This window comes from Colius striatus, chromosome 5 (assembly GCF_028858725.1).
Source record: "Colius striatus isolate bColStr4 chromosome 5, bColStr4.1.hap1, whole genome shotgun sequence".
NCBI lineage: Eukaryota > Metazoa > Chordata > Aves > Coliiformes > Coliidae > Colius > Colius striatus.
The window spans coordinates 42089056-42102175 of record NC_084763.1 but is presented as its reverse complement, the minus strand read 5'-3'; positions in this window follow the sequence as shown (position 1 = coordinate 42102175).

The window sequence follows — 13120 nt, the reverse complement described above, 5'->3', positions numbered from 1 at the left end:
TTTCTTTTTTTCTTTACCTCATTTTTTTCTTTTTTTATGTTTCCTAGAGCACCCTGGGAAATCCTTTCGAATTCTTTATTTCCATCTAAGCCCTGGCTTGCTTTGAACAGCAGACATAATTGTACAGGCGAACTTCAGAGATTTGAAGGGATCAAACTTGAAAGCCTTTGCCTGAAAGTGCAAGATCCAACTGGAATACTGTCAGGTGCTGCTAGACGAGATGTGGTGGGATGCTGCAGCAGAAAAAGAATCCCTGCAACTGGGACAACCTGAACGTAAGGCTCCCTAGCATAGCCTAAGAAACTCTGTATTTCTGTCCTCACAATACCACTATAAATCTTTCCAATCTATAAATTGATGCATATGATTGTATGATTTGATTAAGGGCATCTATGAGAGTCTGGCAGAGGATGAAAACATCATCCTCAAGTCTCTTTTTCAGTATGTTCTGATAGGCCTTCCCTTAGCATCAGAGCATTGCAGCCACTGAGAAAGGTCTGCATCTTTTTTGAGAGCTATCTGTTTCTTTGGGTAGAAAATCCCAGGGGATTCAACACACCAAACAAAGCAAAAGAAACGAGAAGGAAATGATATGTACTTAATAGAAGTCTGTAAACAATTTCAGAAATCAATAGAATTTAAGAAAGTTGGTAGTTACAACACACAAGTTTTGTAGCAGGGTTATATGTTTTTCAAATGTTGCATGACAGCCAAAACACTCCAGATGTGTTACCTCCCTCTGCCAGGTTTCCTAGATCTTCCCTTTGAGCACGGGTGAAGCTCTTCATGTTGGAAGGCAGGGGTGGGTATGTTCTGTTTCCATTTTCCACACCCTTCTCATGCCGTATCTGACTATGATCACTGCTGCAATCCAGGAAAAGGAAAATGTGAGGAAATGTTAGAGCTGCTTGGATTTTTCATATTTGGAATGCACTTTTGTCACTATTCCTTTGGAAAAGAAGCAGAGGAAAAAAAACCCAAACAATGAGATAATTGATTTTCCCCATCGGATTTCATACAAGTGCAGTGCTAATAGGAAATTAAAGTTCTAGCTATCTTCTCTTCAATTAAAATATTTGTATTGCCCAAGAAAATCTATCTCAGTATTCACATACTGCGTCAACACCGTCTGTCTTCTTGCAACAATAGATGTCACAGTGGACAGTAAAAGTTTATTTCCTATAGTAAAAAGTCTGAGAGAAATTATTGTACTTTATTCTGTTTTGTCATTTCATGAGGCTATTTTTTTACAGAATTATATTTCCCTTCAATATTATCCCTTCAATATTATCATTTAATATTCCCTCTTTTCACACTGGAGTTTGTTTCAGCTTCTGACTTGTGGTCTACTAACGTCTGGTAGCCTCTCTGCTGAGAACATGCCATGATAGAGATGCTCTTTGGTCTGCATTTTTTTGCTTCATTTTACTTCTTAGCTGGTGGGTGAAAACCACCTCCCTGCTCAATTTACTGAACCTCACCTTATTTTATGCCTAAGAGGCAGAGGCATGAATGCAAACACCGTTAATTGATTCAGACCAAATCCATGACAGTTCTTACACTTTCTACCCTCTTGCATAGACAGATCTTTTGGCCCTTTCTCTCTTGTCATAGGTTTGTGTGGAGCCAATCTTCAACAAGCAGTATATATCTTTGGCAGAGCTGGCTGAAGAGCAATCTTCCTCACTAACACTTGTTGCCATCAATTTCTCTTCCAACTTACCTATTTCAGCCACTGTGTGTGATTTAAGAGACATAAAACCTTGGTCAGCAGAATTGAGTACCTGTACTATGGGAGGAAGCATCAAAGCAAATCTCCTGTAACCATTCTGAGTGCTGGTGAGATAGGTGGACCTGCAGCCTTGGAAACAAAAAGTTCAAGGGCTACCATCTCCCAGCTATTCTAAATGTCAAGCTGTTGACCGAACGGCTGGTGACAGCTATGTGAGTATGGTAGGAAAAGGGAAACTGCTAAAAGTACATTGTTATGCTCTTTTTTTTTTTTTTTTTTATGCTCTCTTATTTAATTAACTGTTCTTAATTTCCAGATATAAGACAAAATGCAATGGTCCAGCTCTTGGTTCATTTTTAAGGAGTATAGGCCAACTGGATTGCTATGATAATGGCAGTAGCGTCCTCTTGCTATTTACCTTAGGAACTACATCTCACCTTTGTCTGTATCCATATCTTGTGTAGGGACAGTTCCACATCTTGCTTTGTGCAGTGGTTTATGGGTGGTTCCTACTTGAGCAACTCCTGTGCTAGAAAAGGCAAACTCTGCAATCTTAGAAATATGTTTGTAGGCAGGACACAATAAGACCCGTTCAGACTACTCTCTTTTCTGACATAACTAAACATATAATTATGGAATTAAGACTCTTTGCAAAGTACATATTATTATTAATGATAATTTGTACTACAGCAGTGCCCAGAGGAAGGGATGTCTTTGGTAAGATACATAGAAAAAATACACTTACCTGAAGTTCAGTTTCAGATTCAGCTACATGCAGGGGCTAGGAGAAAGGAGCAGAAAGTACTAGCACAACAGTGTGAATTTAGACTTTGAAAAGAAAAATGAGTTGCTTGGGATCACAGAAGCTGATCTACGGTACAACCAGGAATTGTCCATACATGTCCTTAGTAGCACTGCGATGTACTAACCACAATATTCCCTGTCCTCCCCTGCTCTCCTTTTGCTGTGTAAAGCAATGTTCAGTTGCTGATCACATAGTCAGCACACTGGCCCATCATGTTCTGCAGAAATTCTGCCATGCAGAAAAGCAATGTTTGGGCATCTAAAAAAACAGTAAAAACAAAGCCCTTATCCACTTTTATCCTGCCAAGATTAAACCAGTAACTTATTTTCTATATTTTTGGAATTCTAGTGACGTTAGCTAATGTCACTGCTAATGTCAATGTCACAAGATACCTTGGTGCCAACTGCACAGCCAGGACTGATATTGCAAAGAAACTAATGATGTGCTGCAGTCTCAAAGGGATCAATGCTGTCATGCACCTGTGAAGGACAAGGCATAATTTGTACTTTGCATTTGAGCCTTTCATTCTCTTGCAAAAGGCTGCCTAACTGGAATGAGATGCACACCATGAGCTCGACACCTCTTTCAAATTCCAAACATACTTCACTAACTCCACTTATTATGAAAATCATGATTTTTATCACTCAAGAGCACTGACAAATCAACAGAGAAGAATGTAAGAAAGTTCTGCTGCTGAGATCTGCGCCCTGTTTTTCATAGGAAGTTAAAATGAAACTATTCTAAACAGAGTGGAGATGCTTAACAGTCCTTATATGCTCGTAAGGAAAATATATTTTGTTTGTCATGAAGATGAAAAGAGCAGGTCAGTTGATTGATTTTTGAGATATAGCACTAATCTCTGCTTTTGCACCTAACTGTTATGACCATTGGGTGCTATACTACTGTTGGGAGGTTTTACACTATTAAGTCTTTATCTTTACTGTCTCCAGTACATCCATGTCTAATAAAATGTACCGTTCTGGCAACTAAATTACAGGCACACAAAGAACACAGTGAAGCAAAATTGAAGCCTTCTCCACAAGATATAAAGAACACCTGACCTGAAAACATAATACTGAAATTGTTAGTCCATGGTCTTCATTAAGTTGCTTATTGTGGTGGCTGAGAGTGGCATGGTGCTTGGTGCAGTACCAAATTTTGTGCAATGAAAGTACAATTCAGATTAGCTGTTCTGCAGGGTCATGGTCCTAGTCCTGGGGGGACAGTGGAGAAGAGGAACATGGATTTTATGCTATATGTACAAAGCCTACATTGTGAATATAGGTCTTGCATTTTTGCTAATTGCAAGAGAATCAAAGTCTAGTGTCTGTGAATAGTAGGTCTTGCAATCTACTCCTTGACATCTTAGGCTGAAATGCCACAAGAGTTTGTAATTCCATTGTAGATGGTCTGAAACCTGACCACAGCTTGCTTTTTTTTCCCCTGCATATTTTTATTTTATACACTGAAGCTTCAGTCAAAGCTGGACCCATTCTCAAGTTCCTTCTCCCAAACCATGTTCCAGGCCATAATCTTTTCACCCTACAGATGAGCAGAGAGAAGCGAGAGAAGAGTTACCGGGAATAGCAGAAGTCTTTTTTTCTTTGCTAGGAAAGAGTTGTTCTCTCCACACTCTTTCATAGTTTTGTGCTCTGGACAGCTGAGTTTGATAGGTGTTGTGGAGCTGTTGAACAAAGAGTTTAAAATCTTCCTCTTTGTCTTAAAATGCAGTGATTTTTCCTTCTTTAGTTATCTGGATTCTGGAAGGATAAATGATGATGGCCATGGAAAACACTGCATGAAGTGAGGGTAAGAAAAGAAAATTTGACCAAAAAGGAAAGCAGCCAAGCTTTAGAAAGAACAATTTTTATGAAATAATTAAATACAGAGAGGATAAACATAAAAATAATTTTTATTGTTGCACCATACCTTCAATTTCCTTCCTAGAAAAAGGGCAACTAATGGAGACATTACCTTCAAATACTGAACACTCAACAGTTACCATTCACTCACATTCCTCACCATGAGGGAACCTGTAGGAGGACATGTAATAACTTACTGCTGAACCAAAGGGAACCAACAAAACCAGTGCTATATTTTATGTTTTCCTGTCAGCTGACAAGTAGATCTGGTTAATTCAATAGTCATGCTTTTCAGGTATGGGCTTTTTAATGGCTCTCATTTTTATGTTCAGTTCTTATAGACCTGGTATTCTTCAATCTCAACATGACTCTGTTTCTTTGGTACACTTGGCAGGTTGGCACATTTGCACCCATACCTGGATTCTGTTTTAAATATCATTTTCCATTGAAATTATGTCATTGGATTGTACTTTTGCAGGTGATGGGGTCACCAAAACCCCAATAACTTCTTTCTTAAAGATCTAAGGTTACACTGCCACAGGAAGAGTTGAGGGCTTCCAGGGACATGAATCAGCTTAGTGTTTTGAAAATGACCATATTATTTTTACTTCTCACCTTACTGGATTAGCAGCGGATGATGTATTTTCACAAGACATATTTGTACAGCTAAGTTCCATTCTCATTTTTCATTGCTCAGACAAGTTTATGATAACCATGCTTGCGCATCCCCAGTGAAAGGGATCATCAGTTGTTACACTCACTAAAACTGACTGCTCAGTCCTAGGCAGTATCACTGCAAAGGAGTGTATGTATTTTGAAAAAATAGAAGTGTATAATTTTAAGGAAGGTCATTTGACTTGATATATAAAAAGGATATAACTTCTAACCCTATTTGTTGACTTTATCTGCTCAGTAGTGGCAGAGCTAAAATTTGTGTTAGTTTCATTACTAGGACAGTGTTGGCTCTTTGGAAAGCTTTTCCCTGTGCAGTCGCTTTTGTTCCTTTGAATGTTTTTTATTTGTTTTGTGAGGTATTTAGAAAGCCTTGGCAGGTAGGCTGCACATAAATAAAACCTGTTCTTATTTTAAAACCATTTGGAGTAAGAGAGATTAGTTGGTGACCAAGTATTCTTAGGGAATGAATTTATCTCCTTGAAACTCCTGACTTATGTGTTACTGCATTTAACCTGTAACTCTGCCAACTCCGTGACAGCAGAGGGGCTGCCTGGGGTGCGTTACAGCAGCAGTGATGGGGACAGGCAGGGTGAGGCTGCAGTGCCTGTGGAGCCACTGCGCTGGAGCTGCAGAGCTCCGGCCACCAACGCTGCTTTTACCGACATCAATAAATCATGTCAGCCTCCTAAATGCGTTTTTCAAAAGGGTGAAACTGTGATTTGTGTTCTGGATATTTATCTTTCTCTTCTTTTTGTTATCCCAAAGGCCCTCCTTGAAGGGGAGCAGAAAGTGGCAAATGATTTTTGACATAATTAGAAGTAATTGACGGCTAAAGGGGTTTTGGACTTGCATCAGGTCTAATCCTGCACTGCTTAGGGTTAGTGGGACTGAGCCTCTCCTTAGTGACATGAATACGAATCAGAATAACTGTGCTGGTTTTGAGAGCTGACTGACCTGTGTGATGAATGTGCAGTAGACTAAACTGGAAACAGAGTTAAGCCCAAGCAAGCTGGTGCTGGAAGGTGCCAAATACCTACAGCTTGTCATGACTGCAACAGAGTGTGAACTCTCAGCACCTTTGAGGATCAGGCCCTGCACGCAGGCTGGTAATTTCCTATCCTGAACCCTGGGTTTAGATAAGCAAAGCAAAGTAACAGAGATGGGAAGAGGATGCTGATGCCTAGAATGTTTCCTTGGTCTCTGTACACAGACTCATGGCTTGGAGGTGTTGAGGGCTCCTCAGTCCACTTTTCAAGCCAACAATACCCAGTGCTTCCTGAGAAGTGGGGTGGTCTCCTCTCTGTACCCTCTGTGAACAGCTGACGCAAACTTTGAACGCCACCCTCTATGCTCTGCAGAGTAACAACGTGGCCTCTGCAGTCCCTCAGGCTGGGCTGAAAGCTCTGAAGTTTGCAGAGAAACATGCTGCATCAGGCACAACTGGGCTGGCCCCACAGAAAGTCAATACTTGTATGAAAACAAATAAAATCTTAGAGTACGAGGCAGAGGCTAAAGAATGCCTTCACCTCTTTCCTTCAAGCAACTATTTTGTTAACTTGAAAGACTGCATGGGTGATCTTACTCCATTCTTTCTCTACAGGTCAAATACTTGTCATAGGAGACACCCTAGTTAATATTAAACTAAAAATTAATAGATTAGATAACTATTACATGCTTTTACTGCCAATTAATTTAATAGCTGTGGTTTGTTTTGTTGTTTTTAAAATTTTTTTTAACAAGGGAGGTGAATATAGCAGCACAGTTTTCTGTGCTTGTGTGAGCACTCAGATAGGTCTTTTGTGTTACGATTACCACCAATTGATTGGGCTGACACATGTAATCCCCTTTGGATTGCCCAGCGATGTGATGTCAGTAAGAAGTCCTTCAAACAGGGCTATTAAAAAGCACATTAAATGTGTCCTTATTCTAAGCTTTATGCTAGCTTATGCTAGAATAACAGTGATACAGTGGTATTTGTTTGAAAATGAAAGGATTATATGGTCTTTGTAAAATGAAGAATTTAGTACTGGGGAGGGGCAATGGGATGGTGATTTATTTGTTATGTTCCTCTGAATCCTTTGATATATCAACTTCTATCACTAACCATTAGGCCACTTGTAATTCTTTATATCAATGAAGATGAAATACATACTGTCTCAATTTATGTCAAACATGGAAAAGCATAGATGGCAGTGCTTATTGTCAGGTTATAATGGGAATTGAATTGAAGTCTTCAGAAATCCATAGCTAATTTATTGTTAAAAAGTAGACATGAATCATTCTAGCCTTTAATTGTCATGTGGATGGACTTTGCTTTCAGCTTGTACTGGAAACAAATTACAGAAAAAGAGTAATACCTCAGAAAAGAGGTTTCATCATGACCTTTGGTACTTACCAGTATTGCTTCAAGAGTGCCATGCCTTCTCTTGAGTCAAATTCTAGTGTGAAAGTGAAAGAGATACTTTAAAACTTGTATTAGTTTTCATGAAGAAGAGAGCCACGGAGTACTATCTCATACATATATATATATGTATATATACATACATATATATATATACACACACACATGTTACAAGAATGGGATGAGAGTTGATAAGAATGGTGCTGTTTACAGAACTGCACAATAAAGGACACTGGAGAATTTTACAGCACAATTTAACAGTGTCAACTCTGAAATGAGATGAAGCCATTCTGGAGATTTGTTTGTAATACACCAGCATCCTCATCATTCTTCTTTGCTCTGCCCTCTTTTATCTTATAATGCCAAGGTAATACTCTGAAATGGTTAACTAGCTGCTGTGCACATGTTAGATAGACGTGCTTTGTTAGCTCATGCTGCTTCTTACAATGAGAGAAATTCCATTTTTAGTCTGAATCTAGTTGTAGAATAGGTTCCTCAGAAAACCAAAGCTACCAGAAAATGGATATAAATTATGTGCAGGGTCTGGTTTTCCTTCTGCTTTATATGATGTAACCAAAAGACAGATTACTCAAATTTACACGTCTTGAGTACTTTAGTGTAGTCATCACTGCAGTCCTCTGTGACTATTCCACAATTTCTCATACTGCAAGAATTAGGGGGTATGCAATGAAGCTATGAAGCAGGAGATTTAAGATATACATCTTGACACTGGGATTTGTGAAAGCCAAAATTAAAGAGATTCTAATAAATTCTGAAGAATAGATTCTCTGGTGACTGTTAAGCATGATGACCTTGATACAATCACCATTTCAGGGAGACCATAGCCTAGAATGAGTAGGAGAATGAACTGTGTTTGGGAAGAAGTCTGTATTTCATCTATCCATACAATGTTTCCTTACTGGCCACCATCAGGGCCAGGAGCCTGGGCTAGACTGCTCTGTTACTGCATGGCTACTCTTACATCCCATTTGATACTGCTGAAAACTCACAAATATTGTGAATAACAATGTGTATCTTTCTGTGCTCACTAGTAATAATAAAATGCCACATCATTGTATGATCTTGGTGTGTTACATGTATTACCTAAGTACTATGCTTTATGTGCTCCCTTGCTCTGAGAATAGTCTTGCAAGGGATATAGTAAGTGGAGACTCTCTGGAGATTGACTTTGAAAGTGGAATCTAGTGTGAATTTGAGACAGATACTCTGATTGCTGCGATATACTCATTGCTATTGGAGTTGAGAGTGGTTTTGTTATGTGCCACCTAGATTCCTTGCAAAGAGGAATATGGAAGCACCAACATGTGCCTCCAACATACACCAACTCTCAAGCAGGACATAAAGGTCCAAACCAATGACTGGTCTTTCAGATGGCTTCAAACCACCTGTGTGGTGGAGTTCAGATCAGAGGATCAGGCCTTCTTCAAGGCAAAATTCACAGACCACATGTATTGCATAGCCCTACCTGCTATCATATACCAAATTATTCCTAAGAATATTTATTCTATTTTTATTCATATTAAATTATTTGCTAAACCACACATAGCTGAACAAGCTCATCAATTGCCTAAATAAAAAAAAATTGGGGCCCAAGAACATTGTACAGCTACTACCCAAAGATGCAAGTGACTGAAAGCAAGAGCCAACTAAAGTTCTGCTTCTGGGCATATCAGAAACATTCTGATCCTAACAATGACATCCAGTGAGACAGCTTATTTGTATATGAGCACAAGTCCATCCTCACAGCAAAGCTCACCCCTAGAAGACATGCTCTGAACGTGCCTGCTTCATGGAGATTCATGTAAGGAACACCTTGAGATCTGAGAGACTCAGTTAGAGTAAAAACATGAGACGCAGATTGCTTTTTTAAGGCGTAAGTCCCTGCAGAGTCATAAAGGTGAAGAATTGAAGCAGGAAACAGAAACGGTGGTTGAGAGGGGATTCTGGAGGTCTCTCATCCAGCCTCCCCAGTTGCCAGCTGGGGATGAGTTCAGCTTTAACTCTATTAGATCCTTAAATCCTCCAAGGACAGTTTCCAAAGCCTCTCTGGGCATCTGTTCCATTGCTGCACCTCCCTTCAAGTGCACTTTTTTCCTAATGTCTGACCTGAACATGCCAAGCTACAGTCTGTGTCCATTGCTCCTTGTTACACTGCCTAGTACCACTGAGAAGAGTTTGGCTTTGTCATTTTTGTAACTTTTGTCAAGTAGATGTCGACTACTATTATATTGCTCTTTATCCTCCTTGCCAGACTAAACAAACCCAGCTCCTTTAGCCTCTCCCTCTGAGTCATGTTCTCTCGGCCCTTGACCGTGTTGTCTGCCCTGTGCTCAGCTTCCTTCAGGCTTCCCACCTCTTTTCTGAACTGTCTCTAAGCCCATGCCTCCATACCAACATGCACACAGTACTGCCCAGAGCATGGCTGTTGAGTATTGCATGCTTTTTACACAGGTCTGTGCCATCTGAGAACAACTCATAATTGTTAATTGGGAACCGTGTGCTTCCTAGAGATTAAAAGAAAAAAAATAGAGCTTGGCAAAGCAACTGTCTAAATCCAAAAGGGAGCTGCACAGAATACAATATTTAAGACTGGTGACAATGGTGAAAATAAAGCTGACTTTTACTGCCCTTGGTAAAATGTGTTGCTGCGGCACATAATGCTAAGGAGTCACCTTTACTATCACGGGCTTTATGTCCATGGTACTTTATGATTTTACTCTTTAAAACACCTTTTGGCAGTGTATCTAACCTCCACAAGTAGCTGTTATTCCAGGAGCTGACACGTTTGCTGACTGAGCCAACAGTTACACGACACTGATGAACTACAAAAAGGCAAAATAAGCATCTGTGGTCGTTGCTCTGTTTCAGTCTTGGCAAATGACTACATGGAGATCCTTCACTGGCACTTGTAGGTGGTGTTTTGAAGATATCCTCACACAATTATATGGAAGTGGCTTACGGAGGTTTACTCACTGACGTTTTAGAGTTTCCTCTTGAACATGGGCTATTTGTAGCAGAACCTGGTATGTTTTTTTCTGTGATTAGCAGATCAGGGTAGGCATTTACTGTCCTGGTGCTATTATAGTGGAAATAGTCTGTGAAAAGCTACTCTGGGTCAATAAACTGTTCTTATGTTCACTGTTCTTATGGCTGCTTCACAGATACAGTAACTTCCCTTATTCTAATGTAATAAAGTACCTGTTGGAAAATAACATCTACTTTTGAATGAAGTGGTGAAGGTCTTCTCCATACCACCCCTTTATTGTCCCACGTGTCAACAGCCTATCTAAATCAGCTGTAGCAAAAGGTGTAACTTGCTTTTCTGGGAGGAGAAGGGAAATCCATGTGCCCATGCTGCAATAGCAGACAATGTCATCACAGTGTGTATCTGTAACTAAAAGTTAAATTTTCAGGAGAAGGAGATAATGGCTCAAATGCTTGCAGAGGATTAGTCATCATTGCTTTTCTTTCGAAAAGTTAAGAATCTGGTAACAAAGATGAGAAAGGGACAATTCTTATGAACAGCAACTCAGACCTGCCACCAGCGCATGCCCAAACTGCAGCTAGCACAGCTAAAAAGAAGTCACACAGCAGTGTGCCGAGGTGCCCAAGAAGGCCAATGGCATCCTGGCTTGCATCAGAGATAGTGTGACCAGTAGGACAAAGGAAGTGATTGTCCATTTTACTTGGTGCTGGTGAGGCTGCACCTCAAGTGCAGTGTTCAGTGTTGAGCCCCTCATTACAAGAAGGACACTGAGGTGCTGGAGCATGTCCAGAGATGGGCAACAAAGCTGGTGAAGGGTCTGGAGAACAAGTCTGATGAAGACCGACTGAGGGATCTGGAGATGTTTAGCCTAGAGAAGAGGCTGAAAGGAGACATGATCACTCTCTACAACTACCTGAAAGGGGTGGTAGTAAGGTAGGGATCAATCTCTTATCTCCAGTAATGAATGATAAGACAAGAGGAAATGGGCTCAAGTTGCACCAGGGGAGGTTTAGACTGGACATTAGGAAAAAGTTTTTCACCAAGGGGCTTATTAAGCACTGGAATGGGCTGCCCAGGGAGGTGATGGAGTCACCATCCCTAGAGATATTCAAAAGACGCATAGATGAAGTACTGAGAGATGTGGTTTAGTGTACTGATGAGCCTGGCAGTGTGAGGTTAGTGGTTGGTCTCAATGATCTTAAAGGTCATTTCCAACTGCTATGATTCTATGAAAATTTTGTCCTTTGAAAAAACTCCATAGCATTGTTTTGTTGTCCTGTGCTGCCTGAGTATGATTCAAGTGGGAATTATCTGCATCTGTACAGGGAGAGGCAGAGGCTGCAGTTGATGCACTAAGCTGCCTCACCTCCTGCCACAGCCCACAGGAGCATGGAGTGCTCAGCTCCTCCCAGATTCAGGTGTGTAGGAAGGATGACACATTGATCCTTTCAGCCCTCCACACCAAGACAGTGCACAAAGGCCAGTGCAGAAGAGAGGATGCTCTGAGGTAGACAATCTCCATGATTTAATGAAAACTGGGGAAAAAAACAGCACCAAAGAAGGATAAACCCTTAATAAAGAGAATAGGAAATTGCTTATGGATGGTAGGAGAGCGATTCAGGTGCCAAAACATAAGCATGTAGTGTAATTTTCGATGCCTGAGGCCACCTGAGACATCCACACAGGACTGGCAGATATGACACATGATCTATGAAAACCCTACTCCCTTCTGGAGCCGCAGCTGGGGGCCAGATGCGTACCCTAAGGCATCAAAAATGGCACTAGATGTATATGTTTAGGCAGCTGAATCCCACCCTGTGCTTCCAGACTTGTGATGAATAAACCTCTTTTTGATTGTCTCGGACTCAAATCCCGGGTTCTTGAGGTGCTTTCCCTAGGGCTCAGTGGTGTGCGGTAGCAGCAGATTTCACTGGTTTAACTTGGATAGAGTTGTTACAGTCCTTTGTTATGTATTTTTAAAATTGGTTTTAGGCTATAAAATCATGAAGCAGTTTCTGCTTTCATAGGCTGCAAGCATAATCCAGGTGAGACCAAAGGCTTTTCCTCACCACAAGATGTTGATGTGATTACTCCCAAATCCTGGCTCCTTTGAATACCTATTCTGTCACAGCTCCCCATTAGGGGCTTGTTGTCAAATAGACAGATTTACTCTGAGTAATATTGGGGAACATATCCCTGCTGCAGTTTTTCTCTCAGATAGTTAATCAACTCATAAGAATATTCTCATTTTTCATTGAACTGCACAGCTCTTTACATCCCTATTCAATTTGCTGGGATATTTGGTGAGAGAGAAATTTGGCTACTGTGTACACCACGTGGGGAGAAAGAAGAGGAGGAACAAACTGAATTACTAGTGTGTGTTAGTCTGTTGCTGTGAGGAAGGAAACATTGCTCACATGTTGACAGGCTTCAGGGACTGTTCAGCTTGGAGAAGAGGAGACTGAGGAACTCATTAGTTCTTACAAGTATTTGAAAGATGTACGTCAAGAGGATGGGGCAACACTTTTTTGTGTAGTGGCCAGTGACAGGACCAGGGGTAATGGACAAAAGCTGGAACACAAAAAGTTCTACTTAAATTTAAGGACAATCTCCTTTACTGTATGGGTGAGGAAGCCCT